At 43.2% G+C, this 20,386-nt stretch overlaps 1 long non-coding RNA gene and 1 pseudogene across 3 annotated transcripts; both read right to left on the reverse strand.

The window, feature by feature from the left end:
- Positions 1 to 2,182: 2,182 nt before the first annotated feature.
- On the reverse strand, positions 2,183 to 7,522 carry LOC123426561 (annotated as a pseudogene). The gene is made up of 15 exons (XR_006622274.1): positions 7,104 to 7,522; positions 6,646 to 7,021; positions 5,769 to 5,840; positions 5,248 to 5,303; positions 4,861 to 5,155; positions 4,689 to 4,775; positions 4,442 to 4,616; positions 4,218 to 4,339; positions 3,971 to 4,134; positions 3,641 to 3,895; positions 3,381 to 3,502; positions 3,142 to 3,263; positions 2,889 to 3,037; positions 2,666 to 2,804; positions 2,183 to 2,487 (listed from the first exon to the last, which is right to left on the reverse strand). The product of XR_006622274.1 is annotated as a glyoxysomal fatty acid beta-oxidation multifunctional protein MFP-a-like (transcript).
- Positions 7,523 to 14,216: 6,694 nt separating this feature from the next.
- Positions 14,217 to 19,031, reverse strand: LOC123430216. 2 transcript variants are annotated; one of them, XR_006622891.1, is made up of 7 exons: positions 18,668 to 19,031; positions 18,282 to 18,393; positions 18,108 to 18,206; positions 17,895 to 18,022; positions 15,479 to 16,263; positions 15,264 to 15,352; positions 14,217 to 14,440 (listed from the first exon to the last, which is right to left on the reverse strand). It is a non-coding gene; the product is annotated as an uncharacterized LOC123430216 (long non-coding RNA). The 2 variants fall into 2 exon arrangements; XR_006622890.1 differs by lacking the exon at positions 14,217 to 14,440 and having other exon boundaries at positions 15,213 to 15,352.
- Between the last annotated feature and the right edge of the window lie 1,355 nt (positions 19,032 to 20,386).

Genomic DNA, 20,386 nt, shown 5'->3' on the forward strand with positions numbered 1-20,386 from the left:
GAGGGGAGTGCATGGTTTAATATTGATCTATATGAGGTTATCTTATAACATATAAGCTGGTTTTATACATGCATTTGTATATAGAGCTCATGATTTGATTTCAATTTATATGGGATTATCTTTTTGACATGAAAGTTGATTGCCTCCATGCACCTTAACCATACTAGTTCTTAACTATATCATATAGAACTAGTTAAATATTTATGTGATCTTAGATTTCAGATTTATGAGAATATTTTATAAAGTTTGGTTTCACTTGTATTAGTACTATCATCATGTATCAACATTGTGCCCATGTGTAGCCTCACCAAGAGGAGTTTAGTAATTTATTATTGCTTGTATTATCACCAGTAAAGTACTGAGTATATATTTGTGGTGTAACCAAACTCGAAGCATATGTCAATTTATAAGTGTGTCACATTTCCATTGCATATATGCATATGCACTTTAACGGTATAATATGATTCTAACACTTATGTTGGTACACTAGTTTTATATGAGGGACTAGTGACATGGGTATTTTGATTAAGTTTCACTTCACTCGTATTATTACTATCAGCGTGTAGTGATATGACCACGCGTAGCATAACCGAGTGAAGCACGATGATTTTCTTTATTTGTATTATTACTATCAAGGCATAGAATATATGCTCGTAGTGAAACCAAATTAGGAATATGTGCCAATTTATATTTGCATGAGCATGATGAAAATTATCAATTTTAGTTTAGTTATATGATACTAAACAATGCATGGAGTAATTATCATGTATGAGTATTTTGATTGTCATGTTTATTTTAATATTGACAACACTAGCAAAAGGGCCCGTGCGTTGCAGCGTAAGAAAAAAAAATACCACATGCTTGGCACACGGCTGGAGGCATGGGAAGGGGATCTCATCAGATGATGAGTTCCTGCCGGAGGAGGGGATACGATGAGGGGAGAAAGGGTTAGGCGCCTCTATCTGGCCATAAGGAGTCGCCGTTGCCGCGCCATAACCTCGGAGTTCCCCGTGTGAGCCATGAAGGCCCGCCTCCACCTGCAAGTACTTCGCTCCGCCATGCCTTATCCGCGCGCCACCGCCGTTCTGCATCGAGCAGACGCATCATCCCCAGTCACTGTAGTTGTCGCGTTGATTTGATCGGAAGTTGTGCTCGAGCGCCGAAACGGGGGCAGCAAGCGGGCAGAGGTACGGCCGGGGAGGCGGGTGGGTTGAGATCGACAGCAGTGGTGGTTGAGGTCGGCCGCGGCGACGATTGGTGTGGCAGCGGCCTGGGCACAGGCCAGGGTGGACCAGGGTCGACGTGATGCGCTCGAGCGCCGCAATGGGGGCAGTGAGCGGGGAGAGGTACGGCCGTGGAGGCGGGTGGGTTGAGATCGGCAGCGGTGGCGGTTGAGGTCGGCCGCGGCGGCGAGTGGTGTGGCGACGGGCACAGGCCAGGGTGCCCCAGGGTCGACGGGAGGAGGCGATGCGTACGGGTATAATTTTTGCAGCGAATCATTTTTTCCTTTTGCGTTGCAGATGAATGATGGAGCGCGGGTTGAATAACAAAAAATACAGGGGCTTTTTTATAAAAATGCCGCGGTGGGTTTTTCGACGGAAGCAATAGCCGCTTTATTATTAGGTATAGATCTATTTAGCTTTGCCTTCAATTAAATTTTATGAACTTTGATCGACTTTATAGAAAAAGTTATTAACATGGTACAATGTTAAATCAGTACCATTAGATTTGTTATTGTAAATGTTCATGTTGTTTCTATAAACTTGATCAAACTCTTGTGGAAAAACTAATATGTAAAGTAAATAAAGACGGTGGGGGTATGTTCTGCGGCTTCACATTCATAATCACGCTCCACCTTCTGACTGGAGCTGCATTGATCGGCCAAAAAGGTCAGGTCAAGAGAAAACTGGCTAGGTCTCAATGCAAAGGGATATGTTCTTCATGTAGCTTTACTCATGAGCTTAGAAACTTTAATTCTGAAGCTCACAACCTCGTCGCAAATCTCTCTCTCTTGGTATTGGCCGCCATGTCTGTTTAGGCCATACTTCTGATCCTACGTTAGTTCCTGTATAAACATCATGGCTGGATGGATAAAGCTTTGCGAGAATGACTAAGAAAAAGGGAGTTCAGGTTCAGGTTGTGTAGTTCAGATTCAGCATACCAGCACATTGAGCACACTCTGTTCCAGAAATTCAGGTTTAGACATTCACACTGTTTCAGGACGGATTCGGGGTGTAACAAAAAAATAGTAAAAATCAATTGCACATATTACATAAACCTCATTCAAGGGTCCAACCACAATTGATTACGTTTTCCTGTGCGTCCTAATATACAGCTCACGTGTTGTTATTATTATTCAGCTCCTTCCACTAATCACCACCTTCATCGTGCATTATTACTCGGTGACATAATTCCTTCAGCTGACAGAAACACCGGACCTACCACCATCTATAGTCGTGCCTTGACCTGACTTGCTGCCGGTGCACTCTGCACATGAAAAGCAACATTATACAAATGTATCACATTTCACTATATCAGAACAAGAATTAATTGGCGATCTAAAATTGGCTCTCATTCTGGCTGAAACAAATAGAAACTACGACACTTTAGTGGGGAAAATGGGCATTAAAGTTTTCAGCTGAAACGAAATGGCACTCGTGCTCACCAGAGGAATCCCTTTCGCCGCTCTTTCGGCGAGGTAGGAGCAAGGCTCGAAGAAGCTGTCGTACCGCTTCGCCCACAGCTGCAACTTTTCGTGGATGTATTTTGCACCGATGGAATCTCCCCACAACATGACCCCTCCCCTGCAATATTTTACACCACAGGCAAGTAAGTAGTTGCTAGTAAATCTCTACAATAGGACCTGTAGGGTTCATAGTGAGAGGCACCTGTAAGGTGGGAATCCCATGCCAAAGATTGAGGCGATGTCAAGATCCGACGCCTTTACTGCAATGCCCTCATCAAGGACACGACACGCTTCGTTTATGACCGGGAAGAACACCATCTCAACTATGTCCTTGTCACTTAGCTTCATCAACTGACATGTTTATGCAGGAAGTTTTAGCACTAGAGCAACTTGTTTATTTTGCAAGAAAATACAACAGATATTAGCCAAAAATCAAAAGATGAACCAAACCAAACCTCAGCGTCTGGAGTGACTCCTGCCATGCTCCTAGATTTCTGAATATACGTCATAATTTCAGGATCAGGAGTTGCCTTCCTCTTATCCTCGTACTTGTAAAATACCTTCCGACTGCCTTCGCCTACATGAATGGTTGGTCAATCATGGTAACACATTTCAGAAACCAGTACAATGTACAAACATTAACTGCAAAAGAACAAATATGCATGATATACTGGTGTTGTTTGATAAATTTTACCTGCTCTTTTGTCCTCCATCATAATAGGGATTAGCATGGACTTGTAGACTCTGTCCAGAAAATTTTCAAGGTACTGCATACCAGTAGCCACAGCAACACCAAAACCAACAAGATCAGCAAGCCTGCATATATATACATAAAATAGTTAGCAGCTAGACTGAGTCCATCTGGCATCACTCAGAAACTATCATACAAAATGTTAAGAATGTCGTAGGAGCGTATATATATTCAGGAAAACGATACAGAATTGTTTATCTGACCTGAATGGACCCATGGGCATTCCAAATTTGGTACATGCACGATCAATCTTGTAAACATTCATAACATAATCAACAAGCAGGAGTGCTGACTGGGTGTAAGGAAAGAACATCCTGTTGACTGCGAAACCAGTGCAATTCCCAACCACTATTGGTGTCTTCTTGATCCTCTTCCCGACATCCAGCAAGTCAACAACAACCTGTGCTGAAGTGTGCTGGGTACGAACTATTTCCAGGAGTGGCATCACATGCGCAGGACTGCATACGTAGTGCAATCAATTAATGGATGTACATCCAGAATTACTGTACATCAATCAATATACGCTGCATTACCAAAAGAAGTGTGCACCAACAATACGGTCTTGGGACTTTGTTTTCTCTCCAATTAGATTAAGATCAATTGTAGATGTGTTGGTAGCAAGGATGCAATGGGAAGGGCAGTACTTCTCCAAGTCCGCAAATGTTTGCTGCTTCAACTTCACATTCTCAATAACCGCCTGCAATTGTGAGAAATAACAGAGTTAAGCATAAATAGCTAACTATAATTAATTCCAGGTCATTAATAAGGTTTAATACTTGCCTCGATAACTAAGTCCACTTCTTTGAACTTTTCATAACCAAGGGCACCACTGAGAAGAGACAATGCCTTCTCGTATCTCTCCTCTGTCATTTTTTCTTTCCTCACACGACTCTGCAAATTGGTTGGTGGAGCGAACCAGTGAAATAAAAAAATTTACAAAGATGCAGCGTAAGAGATTCCCAGAAAAAGTAAGATATGGAGAGGCTGAATCCTATTTGTAGTACCTTTGATCCTGTCAATTCCAGCATTCAGAAATTGCTCATTTACTTCTTTCAGCAGCACAGGATAGTTACTCAGTATCATTGCGGTAGCAATTCCAGAACCCATAAGCACACCACCTAGAATGGCGACTTTCATTATTTTCCTAGGCATCAAACCCAAGTCTGTAGCACCAGGAACCTGTCGCATATTTTAGAGGATTAAGACATGGTGTAATTTGATAGTAACAATTAGAAAAAATGTCCTTCATACCTTTGATGTTGCAAGCTGAGAGAAGAATACCTGAAGTAAGCTTTTACATGTATCTGAGAAAAGAAGGCCTTGGAATGCGTTTGCTTCCTGCATGTACATTACAGAAGTGAATCCAAAATTCTGTATTCATAACAGGAAAATTAAATAAAGTAGCAGTAATAGCATCAAGTACCTTCCAGAGCCCAGCTCGAGGTCCTGAAACTATACCTTCTTCAATGACATCGCTACAAATAAGTGGGTGTTCAAGATTTGCAGCCTGCTTTCGAGCTTGAGCCCTTGCAAACTTGAGAATCTCCACCAAGGGGTTCTAGTTTGTGGGTCTTGTAAAGGCTTTTGATCCATGGCTTTCTGAGCTCACAGATATCTAAAGCCAAACGACGAGCAGTATTCACCAAATCATTAGGAGAAACCAAGGCATCAACAAGACCCAGTTGGTGTGCCTCTTCGCCCTTAATTGGCTTGGATAGCTGATGCAAATGGGTTGTTTAGTTAGGTGAAGTGGTTGAATTTAAACCAGTTAAGTCACAGAAAAGAAAACAGGCTCCAAAGCAGTATTTACCAACACCATTTCAAGTGACTTTGTCAGTCCAACAAGACGTGGGAGTCGCTGCGTTCCTATAAATTATGCATATGGGTCATCACATTGAAAATCTAGTTCATATTGGGGGTAAGCATATGACAGAAAAGATACAAAGCAACAGTGGAGTCCATATCATTCATATTTAAATAAATTAGGGATCACAAACAAAACATCCATGATGCGGATGCAGTACCCATCTCGTATTATGAGAAGTATGGTTGTTTTAGTGTGCATAGAGCCTGCAAGCTAGTTTGACACAACAAGTTGACAAGTGATGAGCCCTAATATATTTCTGGGTGTTTAAAAAACCACAAATATTACATTAAGCAGTTTCTGTGCTGAAGTACAAAACTAACAGGAAAGTGCATGGTTTAAGAGCCACTTCACTTTATGTTTGGTTCTTCAAATGCACAGACATGGGGACAGCTAGCGCGCCCGGGCATGGAGAAGGTGGGTCAGGCTGCGCCCTCAGTTGCCTAGAAAAAAGAACTGACAAATACCTGTAACAACAATAGCTTTGACATCCTTCCTCTGAAGAGCTTCTTCATAGCTTTCCTTTAAGCTTAGCAGTACTGAAAGAAAGAAGAAGTCATGGTGAAGACTAACATCACCAAAAGATTTGTCAATAATATTTTATATAATCTTCAGAGGCAATAGCTTCTAATTACATTCCAGCTAACTATCCTACGAATGCTTATGTTAGGAGGAGAACAACTTGCGCTAATGTCGGCCAATTGTTCGGTGCATAAACCTGTGGTCATCAGCCACAGATGGTTTGTAGAATGCCATGTGATTTTGCTTCAAAGAATTGGCGAAACAGTCAATTTGAATTGTTACCTGTTGCATAGTTGTTGTAACAGCATCCTAGCAGGTGACAAGAACAGTTTTGACTATAAGCGGCAGTTAGATCACGCAAAAAGCAACGCACACAAGCGCACAACTAAATTTCTGATTCTGTAAAGCGCTGAGCTGCTACTAAGTTCCTCTACCCAGCAAAGCAGAGTGAGCTGGGAGAAAAAAAATCCCCAATGTTGAAGGAGCAAATCCTTGTTTTAGCTGTGTATGTATGTGTGTGTGTCTCTCTCTCTCCGACCTGGAATCTCGCCGGCCGGCGTTGATTACCTGTGTCTGTGGCTGTGCGTGTGCGCCTCCACCGGAAAGTTGCACCAACAACACACAAGCCCCCCAATCTTGAATCACGGAGGCAAAATTAAGCCTAGCGACACAGTTCTTGGCAGCGAATCACGCTCCCCCCCCCCCCCCCCCCCCCCATCAAGCACAAAGGAGAATTCAACAGAAAAGAGAAGAGAAAACAGGCAGAGCAATCTGGGATGGGATCGAAGACGAGGATGGGTGCTGCCGGTACGGTACTATTACCATCGATGGAGAGGGAGTTGACTGGCGGGTTGCAGATGGTGATGACGGCGACGCCGTCACCGCCCACCTCCATCTCGGTCGTCCCCTTGGCCGCCATCGCGCTTCCCAAGATCGCCTGCCTGCCGCCCGCCCGGTGTTTGTTTCTTGCAGGTTTCGCTGAGCCGAGGTTGCTTGCGGGATTTAATCTGCTAGAGTATCCTCCAAATGAAATTCATTTATAGCGGATGTTGTAGATGTAGAGGCTGTTGCGCTGCTGCCTCCTTCCGACGCCTCACGACGGCCTCGTCCTCGCCCTCCCTAACCACCACCTCCACAGGCTCCTCAACCGCCTCCTTCGCCTCCGCCCCCTTGAACATGCTGAACCCCTCCACAACATCTGCAGACCAACAAATCCAGTGGAAATCAAACCACCAGCACAGCAGCTCAAAGAACCAAGCAAGCAGGAACCGAAGCCTCACCGGGCGCGGAGGCGGCCCCGTCGGCGCGCTTTTTCTTCCTCTTGATCTTCTTCGCGTTGGCCTTGCTCTTGCTCTTGCGCTTCCGCTTCTTCTCCGGTCCCGGCGCCGCCGCGTCGGGGGCCGCGGGGGCGGGGGCAGCGGGCCGCGCGCCCGTCCGGAACCGCGCGAAGTCCCCCGTGAAGCGCTTGCGGTCGAAGCGGGTGCCGGCGAACAACGCTGACGAGAGGCTCGGCTTCTCCTCCATGGTTTGGGCTTGAGACGACGGCGGGGGCGGAGGAGGTGGAGGCGTGGGGGCCTTGGGATTGGGCTGATCCGTCGGGGTGGGGGCCAACGCCATCGCCGGAGACGAGGGAGGCGGCGTTGGAGGGGGAACCAGGGGGGTGGGGGGGGGGGGCTTGGGAGTTGGGAAGGAGGAGACGTGTGTGGGGGATGGAATTGTGGGGCTGTTTTCTAGGCCATGTCGTACGTGGGGGTGGGGGTGGAATGATGTGGCCCATGTCGTACGAGGGATGGGGATCGTGCTGGGAGGTCGAACCATAAGCGAGGTTGAACCATCACGACGGCACATCCTACTTTAATAGTAGAGATACTCTAGCGAAAAAATCGCACGAATCCAGAGTACCTGAAAATTCGAAATTTGCACATTCTAATCTAAAGATTTTCTTTCACTCTAATCTAAAACTGGTACACAGGCACACAATCAGTTATTCTGATTCAGAACTGTGTTGCACATGAAAATATGTGATTTCTAATTTAAAGATTTGCTTTTACTCTAGCATTTTATTCTCCTTGTTGGACTGAATAGCACTTCCAAAAGTAAAAAGGAGGTACAAATTCTGCTAATACAGTGATAACAACCTAATGCTAGTGCAAAATACTTACACCTTCTCGAAGAATTGGGCGCCGCCACGAGTGAAGTTCTTCCAATGATTGGCCAACCAGGACAGGTGTTGGGTGACCGCGTGGGTAGCGAAATCTCCAACAATAGCTACGATGCTCACTCTGCGACTAAGTCCCCAGGACGATGCGCTACCTCCTGATGGAATGCCCCTTTGCGAGGAAAACTTGATACGAAATCCTCTCATGGCTGCGGATGACCACCGCAGGACCAAGTCACGAAGACTCCCTCATGGGTTGGTGGCTACAGGCCAGGCAAAACACGCCGACATTGATGCGTAAAGGCCTTGCTTCCATTGCCCTATTGTTGACATGGATGATATGGAAACAGCGTAATGAATGCATCTCTGATGGCGCCCAGCCCTGGTTCATGTCTTGGTATCCAAGATCAAGGAAGAGGCCGAACAGTGGTTAAGAGCCGGTGCACGCGGCCTCTGCGTCATCCTGTCATCCACATGGGATGTGCATAGCATCTCCAACAGGCGCGCTTCGCCCGGCGCCCAAAAAACCGATTTATAGCGCGCCCATAGCCAGGTTTGGCGCGGCACGCAGCGCTGGCTCCAGCTGCAACGCTGAAATGTAGCGCGGGCATGTAGCTCGAGCAGCGCGCTAAAATGCAACGCGCGCGAGTAGTCGGCGCCTCACATTTCTTGCAATTTGGACAGAAATTTCACACATTTTATTCAACACAAAACACATGGCATATAATTTGAATCACAAACATCATTCAACGAAGTGCAAAATGCAAACCAAGTTCATGACCCAAACGAAAGGCACAACAATCAACCCTCGTCTCCATCCTCGTCTTCATCCTCATCTTCCTCCGATTCATCCGACTCCGCCGAAGACGATTCTTCCTCCTCCTCTCCATTGTTGCGCGTCGCATCCTCATCACGTGAAGCTCGGAAGGTGTTACCAAGATCGTGGGAAGGTGGCACACCGGCGCCTGGAGGTGCACCCATGCCGCCAAGAGTGGAAGGGAACCAGCCCCTTGATGTGCCAACGCTCCCAACGCTAGGGTTTGCGGCGGCGGCGGAGGGTTCGCGGCTGTAGGATGGGGTGAGGGGGGAGCCGACGCGCGTCCATCGGGTCAGTTCGCCAGCGCCGACGCGTGCACGGCGAAGGTGGCGGGGTGGGAGAGAGTGCGGCGCGAGCGCTCGTGTGTGCCGTGCGCAGAAGCGGACGCCCCGAATATGCAGCACGCGATGGCGATTCAGACCGCGCGCCCAACTTTATATGTCGCGCGCGCCGTTATTGCACGCCCGCAGGAGACACTCTGCCGATTGCCGCGTGCTAAAATGGGTAAATTTGCAGCACTGCGCTTGTTTAGCGCGGCTGATGGAGATGCTCTTAGTTTCAATGTTTTTCCACTTGTACTTGACCTCCTAGGAGGATTGTACCAAAACTCCACCTTTTCAATGCAATAAATGCAAGTCCTTTGCGTTTTGTCCAAAAAATACTTACACTCTAAGCAGCTAATGCAAAGAACAAAAAATAAAATATATTCATTTTTCAGAGTAATGGAAATAGATCTCGATAAGATCAACTATGTGTTCCTCTTCTCATATCTGGGCATGCACCTTGCTTACATTTCTAACTGAAGTTGTATTAAGTAAACTTTGTAATAATGAACCATGTTCGTTCAATAGCTTTACTACGGTATTGCGACCAAAATTGGGAGCCTGGATTTCCAGAACACCATCTGCTTCATCAACCATTAAGCATCCTAAATAACATATATAAACTGGGAGCCAGATGCTGGTGAACTCCAATTTCATGACATTGCACTGAAATTGAAATTGAATGACCAATGTAAATGATACATCTGGCAACATTTTCCGAGACTGGAACAATACATAGTTCTTTCATACATAAGAATGTGACTTGTGCAAAAGAAGTTGAGAACCAAATTTCCATATGAAGCATCAAGATGCTAAATCTGAGATGAACAAAGAAAGAACTTGGCAACCATACGCTAACCAATGTTAAGAGGTTCTATGTCACACACATGTAAATTGTTCTTAAATTATATACTCTTTCCCTAAAAAAATTAGTATACTCTATTAGATATCTCCTCCCACGCATTAAGAAGCTAGCATTATTTGGCCCTGTCTTGGGTCAAACATTTAAATTATGCACAACGGCATCATCTCATAGTAAATATCTACAGTTCTTAAACATGGAAAAGACATAAAAGGAAATATAATCACTTAATAACATCATGCAAACAGGGGTAAATAATCATTAGCTACAAAATCTTGCATATTGACATAAATATCAAGCTTTCCTCAAAGCTTCCTATCTAGCATTTGAGAGAAAAGGTTGTGTAAGGAAAAACCAGTGGTAGTAGGAGCCTTGAAATCACACAGCAATTTTTAACTAAGTTACTAAAAGCTAGCCCTATCCTCTCGTACAGGTAATTCATTATTTATCATGAACTAACATCAGATTGTGAAGATTATTCTAAGGTAATTCCTATAGTTCTGCATAATAGAAATTTATGTCACAAACATGGAACTCCTCGCCGCTGCTCCATGAGTGGACTCTGCTCGTCAGCCGCTGCTGTCTTGACCTGGAGCTCCTCGCCGGCGAGTGCGTCACCTCCACAATGTCTCGGTGAATCCTCCTTTAATTGGTGACGTCCATCGACATCCAAACAACAGTCAATGCACATGGTTAATTATACCTTTCTTCTTCCCATACAAGAATCTGCAAGCAAGTCAAGTTTATTCAGGAATTAGCAGTTCACTTTTGTTTATACAACAACAGCAGGTCACTTCAGACAAGGATGTATAAAAGAAACAAGAAAGATGTAGAGGGGTGTAAGAACCTTGCTGCTTGAGGCATGGTTCCAGTTAATGGAGCTTGCTAGCGTCCTTGTTTGATCTGTAAGTTTTGTCCAACTGAATGGCACATACTAAAAAGTAATTCGTTGATTGGCCAGCTAGATGAGAGCAAGAATTCAGACAATGCTCAAGATTCCCCTCAAGATAAAATGAACTCAGACCTTTCGGTTACCTCTATCCAGGAAAAATATATCTTGACACTTTGGTGATCCTACATTTGATCAAGGGAGCACCGACTATACCAACAAAATCATACAGTATACAAAAAAAGATTTGCTATTAATTAACCGTCACTCAAATCTAGCAGTACAATGCTGCTAGAAAATGGAGCTTACCCTTAGTTAAATAGGATTAGTGTTTCATGGTGGCTGCATCTGTTTGTCTTGCGCTTCGTCCATGGAGTTGACAACCAATAACTATAGAATAAAAAAAAAGGAAAACATAAGCTAAAAAATGTTTCATGGTGGCTGCATCTGTCTGTCTTGCGCTTCGTCCTTATATGCATTTGTAATCAAATGAAAACGGTCAAACAGGTAAACTTCATTTAACCAAATAGCGGCCCGAAAGGTGTGAAGAAAAAAGGGGTCACTATTTCGCATTAGTTGGGACTCAAACTGGTTTAAATTCGAATGATGCAGCACCCATTCTCATTTCTAGGGTGGGTAGATGATAGATTTGGTGGGGAAGAGGGTACCTTTGGTGGATTTATTGATGGCCCTTGGTTCTTCTCCTCCTCCATCAGGACCTGCAACCCAACCCATCACATCAGAGATGCATAGCTGCTAAGGAGAGGAAATCCCATACATGCATCAGGGATTGGGAGAGGAAATCAAGAGAGAGAGAGAGGGGCGGACCTTGATGTTGCTGCTTGTCCTGGAACTGGGTCTGGATCACTGGAGGAAGAAAGGAGCTTGGCGAGCACAAGAATGGCTCCCCCGAGCACCGCACGGCACCCGATGCCATTCCCGTGCAAGCCTAGAAGAACTCTAAAGTCACCTCTTGGCATTGCAGATAGCCGGAAACCAGAGACGTCCTACGTGGGGTGGATGGAAGCCAATCAGGACTTTATACAAAAATAATGATCAAGTATGAAAAACTGGTATAAAATATCTAGTTGGCAGCAGGACAGAAAGAAGATACCCATATTAGTTTCAGCGATAGCCATACTGTAAGAGGCTCTTGGATACACAAAATGTTATTTCACTAGTTAGTGCGTAATAATTTGATCTTAGTCAGAATGTACACTGTACACGAGTGGCCTGTGAAAAACTCCACTCCTTCTTAATGTTTTCAAACAATGGTTACAATGTACTAACGCCTTTTTTTAGAATGATTCAAAACTAGATAGTTTAGCGCAAATGAACTTCAGGAAAATGTAACTGAGAAAACTTGGTCCTTCTAAAGTAAGATAGAGGCACTCATATAACACTTCCAACACACAGGAAAGTCTTCAAATCATTCTAAAAGGAATCAACTAACCTGTGAGGTGAACCTTGTCCCCAAGCTTTGATTTGCATAATAAATTACTGCAGACACAACTCTTTGAGGGGTCGTCCTTGCTAGTTTCAGGATCAGAATAAACAGCATGCCAAACACATAAACTGGCGGTATTTCTATCAAATGAACCCTTATACCTAGTAGATGCAATCGAATACACACATGCATTGTGTGGGTTTCCACGCGTCTTTCGGTTCTCTCCCTGATATATACCCAATGGGTTTAGTGAGTGATGAATATAGATGGTGAAATCAAGGACGATAGCAGATGTAATGAATATATATTCGGTACTTGAGCTAATCTAAAGTAATTCTCCTATGAATAAAGTCAAGTAGCATACTGAAATCAATGTCTATAACTTCAGACATAATTTCATTCAGTACAACATAATTTGGTATGTTTATCCTTTCATTTAGTAACACAAAGAGTCCCTTGTTTCAGTAAACTCAAATAAATTTGTATAGTTTGGAACATAATTTCTTTCAGTACGTGAGAACTTGATATGTTTATCCTCCTATTTAATAACACCAAGAGTTCCTTGTTCAGCATTCTAAGAGAGGAAAACTGGGAATGGTGGAAATGTCTAGACGCTTACCGAAGGAATAATCCCATAGCTCTGCCCCGCCCAGTATGGCACATTGCCGCCATGGTAGATGATGACATGGCACGTCTCTCCCGGAGTTTTAGGGCCTACTACCCGCTTGACCAAGATGATGGTGGCCATATAAGGCCATCGGGCTTGTCGGTGGAGACGGCTCCTTGGCGCTCCCGAAGTCGAATGGCGTGACGGCAACCTTGCACTTTCTCGACTGCTAAACGACCCTGCAGACATGCCTCCGCTACGCCGCGGCCCTGCAATTCCACGGCAATGCAGTGTTGCTCCTTGATATGTTGCTGAAGCTGAGGTTGTTGCTACCCAGAAAAGTAACAAAGGGCAAAAATTAGGGTATTGTTAATATTGGATTGCATATTGTAGAACAATTTTGTAACAAATAATATGCATATAATCCTATATGATTTGTTTTCTTAAGTTTGTTTCAAGTGCATAGTGTATACCCTCAAGCAGACTTCTGCAATGAAGATGAACTGATATAAGCTCTCATAAGCTTGTAGGTTATCATATCTAAAGGAATCTTCACTTGTTGTGCATCTCGGATCAATGGGTGACCTGTAGGTACCATTGCACAAGTAAACAGTTAAGCATCATTATGCAGAAGGATAGTCTTCCTAAGGAGGACATTACTGTACAGCAGCGCCAAACAAATATATTTCTTACTGAGAGCTTGTGAGGTAGTCATCCTCTTGTGGTAATCCTTATTAAGCAACCTTTTTACGAAGTCATTGGCTTCAGCAGAGAGAGTAGGCCATGGGGCCTCATCAAACCTTGGTTCTGCCTTAAGGACAACTCGGAATATTCCAGATTCTGTGCGTACCTTTGTTGTTGTTTATTGACCTTTTTTTGACCAAATTTACAAGGTCAACAGTTGGCCGTCAAGAATGAACAAACTTGATCTTTCTAAAATTTTGGTCATAGATTTCTATTGACCAAAATTTTGGTTTGGTCATTACCCATTTGTGTGAGCCACGTAGGATCTGACGTGGCTGTGCTGACATGGCATTGCTAGTGACCAAATGGAATCATCATAAATTTCACAGCCCAATTCAATAATATAGCCTACATGGGCCTCCACCAATACTATTTTATTATAAAAATGTCTAAATTGTTTAGGCTGATGCATTATTTTGCCAAAAGCATGTATATCTCAGGATAGGCCCATTAGAAAACAAGAACAAGATTGGAAATTAGTTCTATACATTTCATTTCAGTAGCACAACACATGAATTATAATACATCATCCATCGACTCCTCACACATAAATGTTCAAGGCCCAACAAGTGCGCAACAAAATAGTTCTACAAGTGCACGTGTACAGCAAAAGGGCCCAACAAGTGCGTATCACACATCAACATAGTTCGAGAAAGATTGGATGAGAAGCACAAGTTTTTGTTGATCACACATAACATCAATGATAAACGAAGCATTTTATTCCCTCCTCCTGTCCTATCATCTACTTCTTCTGGGTGCTTTAGATCATCCTGGTAAATCAAATAATCAAACATAAAAAAGCATACAAAATAATCAAATATTATAATGTACAAGTAATAAATAAATAAGAATTATTTCATCCTCCAACAGTGGTAGTGTATTGAGCTCTGACTACGCATATGTTTGCATGTATGTGCAGTTTACTATATGGTGCAAGCTTACACATCATATCTATTTATCAAGAGAATATGTGGTCGACTTGGCGAATGTCGTAAGTTCTGATGGAATATGTACGTGTTGGACTAGCTCCTTATATATGCTCTTACTATTAAGCTAATAATTAATCCATACAATATCTCTCATCGTCTGTTACATAAAGTCATGAATTGGCGTAAAAGTTATATAATTTCTCTCATCTTATGTTACATAGATGCAAGATTAAGGTGTCAACGCTATGTAAATATGTTCTGTGTCTACCAATTTGTCGTTTGCATGGCTGGCTATACTCGCTCAGTGCAGCAAAGACTGATGTTCTTTCCTCAACTCCCAAAGAACATCATTCTTCTAGTACTACTGATGTTGTTCAGCCAGACCATGAATTTTTTACACAATAAAAGTTGTCAATAAAATATGAATCTGGCCTCAGTGACAGTACTGTCCAACTCATGTCAATCTATAGGCGAGCACCGTTCTTGTTTCCTCTAAACTATTGTAAAAATGAAACATGTTTTACTTCTGATGACAGCAATACGGATAGTGCAAACTTGGGAGTAGTTGGTAGGTGCCAATGGTTGCATTGTGTAATGAAGTGAACAACAACCAATAAAGCTAGCAAATTAGTCTAATCACAGTAAGAGATGGCCTAAAGAATACCTGGATAGAGGTCAATATTGCTGCAACATCATATATAGGGCTCCACTGGTTCTGTAGGATATCCAAGCAGATGCTTCCATCTGCATAAACTTGACAGATAATAGAAAATATTAAACCAATTTCCAACAGACCTTCAAGGCTTCAATCTCTGAGAACAGTTTAGTCATTTCAAGAAGCAATCGAGTGATTGATTGAAAGTCATAAAGAGGGCATACTGTTTGGGTGGAACATCCTTGAGACAAACCGAACAGTTGGTGGCTTGTTGGGGTAATCTTCTGTGAATTACAGGGTTAGCTTAAATGTACCTATAATGTGTAACATAATCAATGTTAGCAAAATTATGATTACTTGAAAGTACTAGTTTGTTCGCCAGACTACAACAATGGAAAGACCCAGTGTGCACCATATTTCACTGGTACCATGTATGTAGTCTCCTTGGATCATGAGCATAAGCTTGTCAAACTAAACTAGGTTGCAATCTTAACAAACCAAACCAAACCATAGGGATACGATCCAATGAACATCGAACTGGATCCAAAAGAAAATATTATCAGATATCACAATTCCAGGGTGTGTTTAAGTCTTGCATGCAACCGACATTGGGTAGAAAGTAGACATTCCTGAATGAGATGATCATGCATTCTAGGCTTCTAGAATATTTTGTTCCAAACAAACAAAACCCCACAAAATAAAGCTAATATTTATTTACTGCAGCCCTGTCTCAGTACCTGTATAAGAAATCAGGGATAGACATGGCAAACTTTAACCAGTAAAATTTGGCATGCATCGGTCAAGCTTCAGCTCAAGCATGTATAAATATAGAAACAAAAAGCTTAGTACATTCTGGTCTATTAGCTACTATTACTATGTACCGTAGACTTCCTTTGTATGTAACTAGATGTGTCCTTTTTTCTATGAATAACTATGTGGCTTCTTAATTCATACGATGAGAAACGATGCTTCTTCCGCCCTCCACTTCTTCTGAGTGCTTGAGACCATCCTGGAAGAAAAATCAAGGTTTTACACTCAGCAATTAGACTTAAATGGTCACATCAATGAACAGAAACACAAGACATGAAATATTTGAGAGTAATGGAGAGAAACATGCTGGTTGTCCAAAATCATTTTTAAAGTCGTACCATTACATGGTGCATACACAAAAATCTAGAGTGAAAATACATGACCAGCTAAGGTGCTAGGAAAGATTTAGAAATAAGATGTTAAGGATGTATAGTACAAGAATATCTGTAGCCCAAAAGTAACACAACAGAAATATGAAGTGGGTGTCTCTGAACCGATTCAGAGATTCCATCCAAATGGTGCCACTTTTTGAAAGCCACAATCTGATTATTCTCTAGACTAGTGGCTGGGGCGTGCCATTGTCACACCTCCTAAGTAGGTGAGTGATATAACATCACGCAGAGATAACACAACAGAAATATGAAGTGGGTGTGCCTGAAGCATAGTGAAAAAATATGGGGACCAAACCTGAAAAGTTCAGTCTACTGTAGGTGTATGTAGTGCTTTCATGGGGTTGACGAAAGTGCTACAAATGTACCATGAATTGGAAAAAGGAAATGTGATCCTGCATCCTGAATTTCTGGGTAGTTTCTATCATGTCTCACAAGTGTTCTGGACTGCACTTAGAGAATGTTCTCAAGCCTTCCCCATAGACGCCCTCAACAACTGCACTCAAGTGAAAATTCATAATTTGATGAGGATGATTCCAGTTTAAGAAAAGTCACATTTGTGTCCTTTAGCAATATCAGGTGATTGAAAGGTTCAAATTTTGATCAGTTCAAGGTATGATCATCCCCGATGGCAGTGTTTCGACTAACTCAACTAACAAAACATTACACTCCCTATCAACAAGTCAATGATATTCTGCATTCAGATCACCGTTACTTGAGCTTAGATGATTTGTGCTTCTGATTAGGGTGTCACCCTTCCCAGTATCATAGTATGCCTTCTTCTGCAACAGAGCAGATTCACAATGATAGGATGGTCAACCTAATACCGTAGCAGCAACTTGGTTCAATTATAAGTTTAAATGGGTGAACATGGTACTTTTCAGTAGCAGGGGACAGTCAAACTCATTCAAAACAGCGGTGCTCCAAGGAAACATGGCTATTTCTTAGAACACATGCACCATATGGGCACTCTAAACCGAGGATTCATCAGATACCAAACCAATTATGCACCTACGAGACGAAATCCAGGAACACAATGGCAAGGCATCCACTGCCCGATTATCAACAAATCGACCAAGATGATGCGCTTGCCTGCCTTAGAAAGAAAAGAAAATGATGGAGTAGTCAGCACGGATGTAGCTACCTTCTCGAGCAGAATCTCAAAAGTGTGTCATTTATCTACTTGCTTATTTCAAACCACAAGCTGATTCCACTGTTCAAATGCTTTCTATAAATAGGTTTGGGCTTGCTATAAATTCCAAACTCAGGATAAGATGGTCTGAAAACTGTACGGTTTTCCCTAGTTTAAAAAATAAAATACTTTACCACTTTAGCCCTTAGGTGGGTGACACGCTACTAGTATTTCAGACACTGCTACTAGCCAAGATGCAAACAAACCACACACAAAATTATATTATTTTTCCCATACACCAAGAAGTACCTATTAAATCTCCTCATCTTGTCAATCTCTTTCTCATGTATCCTGATCTCCCTTGACTTACGTGCCTGGAACCCTCTTGCATGTTTTTCTTGTAGGACTCTGCTTCTTTCCTGTTCATGAGGCCATGGCTATGAAGGTAGAAAATCTATCAGTACCAGTTTAATTGTAAGGTCCTCTTTTCCCACTGAAAATGAACCTTACTAGAGAACAAACCTGTCTCACGGTCTTATCCTTGTAAAGGTTTCCGCCCTTTATGAGGAGAGGATGAAGGGGAGGCTATCGATTGTAGCCTTTACTCCAGAAAATCTCAACCTACATTGCTGATGGTTAAAAACAGTATATGAAGATGATTTCCTTACAATATTATAACTCAACGAAGGAACTCACAGTGAATGTATGTTGTTGCTTTACAGTGCCATAGCTTTCTTTGATTATTCGACCAGCATTTGTCCTCTGACCGCAAAGACAACCCTTGATTCCACGATGATCTCCCTTTTTCCTACAGTGATACTCAAACATCAAACCCATCACTAGAGCAAATCTAGAACATCTGAAACTTGTAAAAATATGTTCCTGCAAATGACTTGCCTAGGACAAATCACCAAGATATGTTCCTGTAAAAATATGTTCCTACAAATGACTTGCCTAGGACAAATCACAAATCCAACCATAGGAAATTTGGGCCAGCCAGCCATCCCCAAGCTAGCTACTTGCCTAGGACAAATCACCAAGATATCACGAACCGCAAGAAAGAAAATCCATAGCGTGGTTACCTCAGGAGTCGAGTGGTAGGCGATTTCGTCGGTGAGGAGGAGATGGGTCGTCGTCGTCGTCCCCCGAGCGAGCAGACTCCTCCTCTCCCGTTGCCGTCGACGTTGACGTTGATGTTGACGCATCAAGCATCTAGCCGGGCATCCCCCGAGTGGGAGCGCGTGCCGTCGAGGTTGACGCCGTTGAGGGTCAGCCTCTTGGATCCGCGGGAGCCTCTCCTTCGATGGATCGATAGAAAGTGAGGAGGGGATGGGTGGAGGCGGCGTCGGAAGCAGGGTGGGTGGAGGCGGCGGCGGAAGCAGGGGTGGGTGGAGGCGGCGGCGGAAGGAGCGCCGGCGGCTAGGTTTCTTGCCTGGACGGATCGAGAGAAAGTGAGGAGGGGATAGGCTCGTCTCTTTGGGCCATTTCCTTGATTCATTATTAGGTGGGTCAGAAGTGAAAATATTTCGTTTGAACTCCTCTGCGGGTCCGCCAAAATCAAAATACTCGTGCCCCCTCAGCCTCAACGGCGGGAAGGAAAGGACTTTTTAGTCTGGTTGTTTGATTTTTCGCAAGGGCCATCGTCACACGCATATCAAAGAAATAAGTTTTTTCATTGGTCGATGTATTGTTTCGACGGATTGGCCCCATCCGGTCGATCATAGTCATCCATCTCTTCTAGATCCGACCGTAGAGACACCGTGTCACGCCGATCACGCATTGGTCCAGATAAGTAAAACCGTTAAAGTAATGTCGTTCCCGATCCAACTTAGGCCTATGTTTTTTAAGGTTATTAAAACCGTAAAAAAATATATCTAGAAACCGAATTCAATATAAATACAGTATGAAACTAAATAAAATGTTGAAATTATTTAGTATGGAGCTTTAGATGACTAGTGTGTTGTAATGTTTCTCGCCTCCTTGAAGATTTGTCGTATAGTGAGTCGTTCCTGGCATGATGGAGATCGCCAAGAGAGAGATTGTCTTTCACTTTTTTTCTCGTTTCTTTTCACTTTGGGCAGCCAACCTATCACATGTGAGGCCACGGATCACTCCCCTGAAACAGATACTTGCCATCCACTCCTCCTACATCCAACGCTTCAAAACCCTCCCCTCATCCAACACACCTCTATCACTCTTTCTCTTTTTTTTCAATCAGTTGCACTTAATGACCAATTTGTGCAATAGTATTATGACCTAATGGACACAAAAGGTCATAACATTATGGGCTTTGGACCCTCTTAGACTTCCCATGACTAATTTCAAAATTTTGGTCATGGATCAATGACCAATTAAACCGTCGTCATTAATTTTGGTCATAATTGAGCATTTTTCTTGTAGTGATCAAAAGGAAAATTAGTAAATAATTTGGGAAGGAAGTAACTCGTAATGCTGGAACAACCAGACAACATTTAACCACACTCCTAAAATTTCGAGACAACCTCCTCTGCTCCGTTATGATCGAGGCAAGAACCATGGAAGCATCTGATCAAGTTAGGCAACCGAACTTCCTGAATCGTACTGCCACAGATCATAGACAAATCTTCTTCTAGATTCGCAAGCCTCAGCAAATCATAGACAGTATTCTAATTTGGGGAGAAGGCCTTTACCAGCGACAACGTAGGAGCAGAGGAAGACAGCGGTTGTGTCGGGACAACACTTATCCACGGGGACGACGAGATCCGGTGAGGGTCAGGACCTCCTCGTCGGCGCACGGGCTGGGGATGGAGAGGACCGTCGGC

This window comes from Hordeum vulgare, chromosome 2H (assembly GCF_904849725.1).
Source record: "Hordeum vulgare subsp. vulgare chromosome 2H, MorexV3_pseudomolecules_assembly, whole genome shotgun sequence".
Lineage (NCBI taxonomy): Eukaryota > Viridiplantae > Streptophyta > Magnoliopsida > Poales > Poaceae > Hordeum > Hordeum vulgare.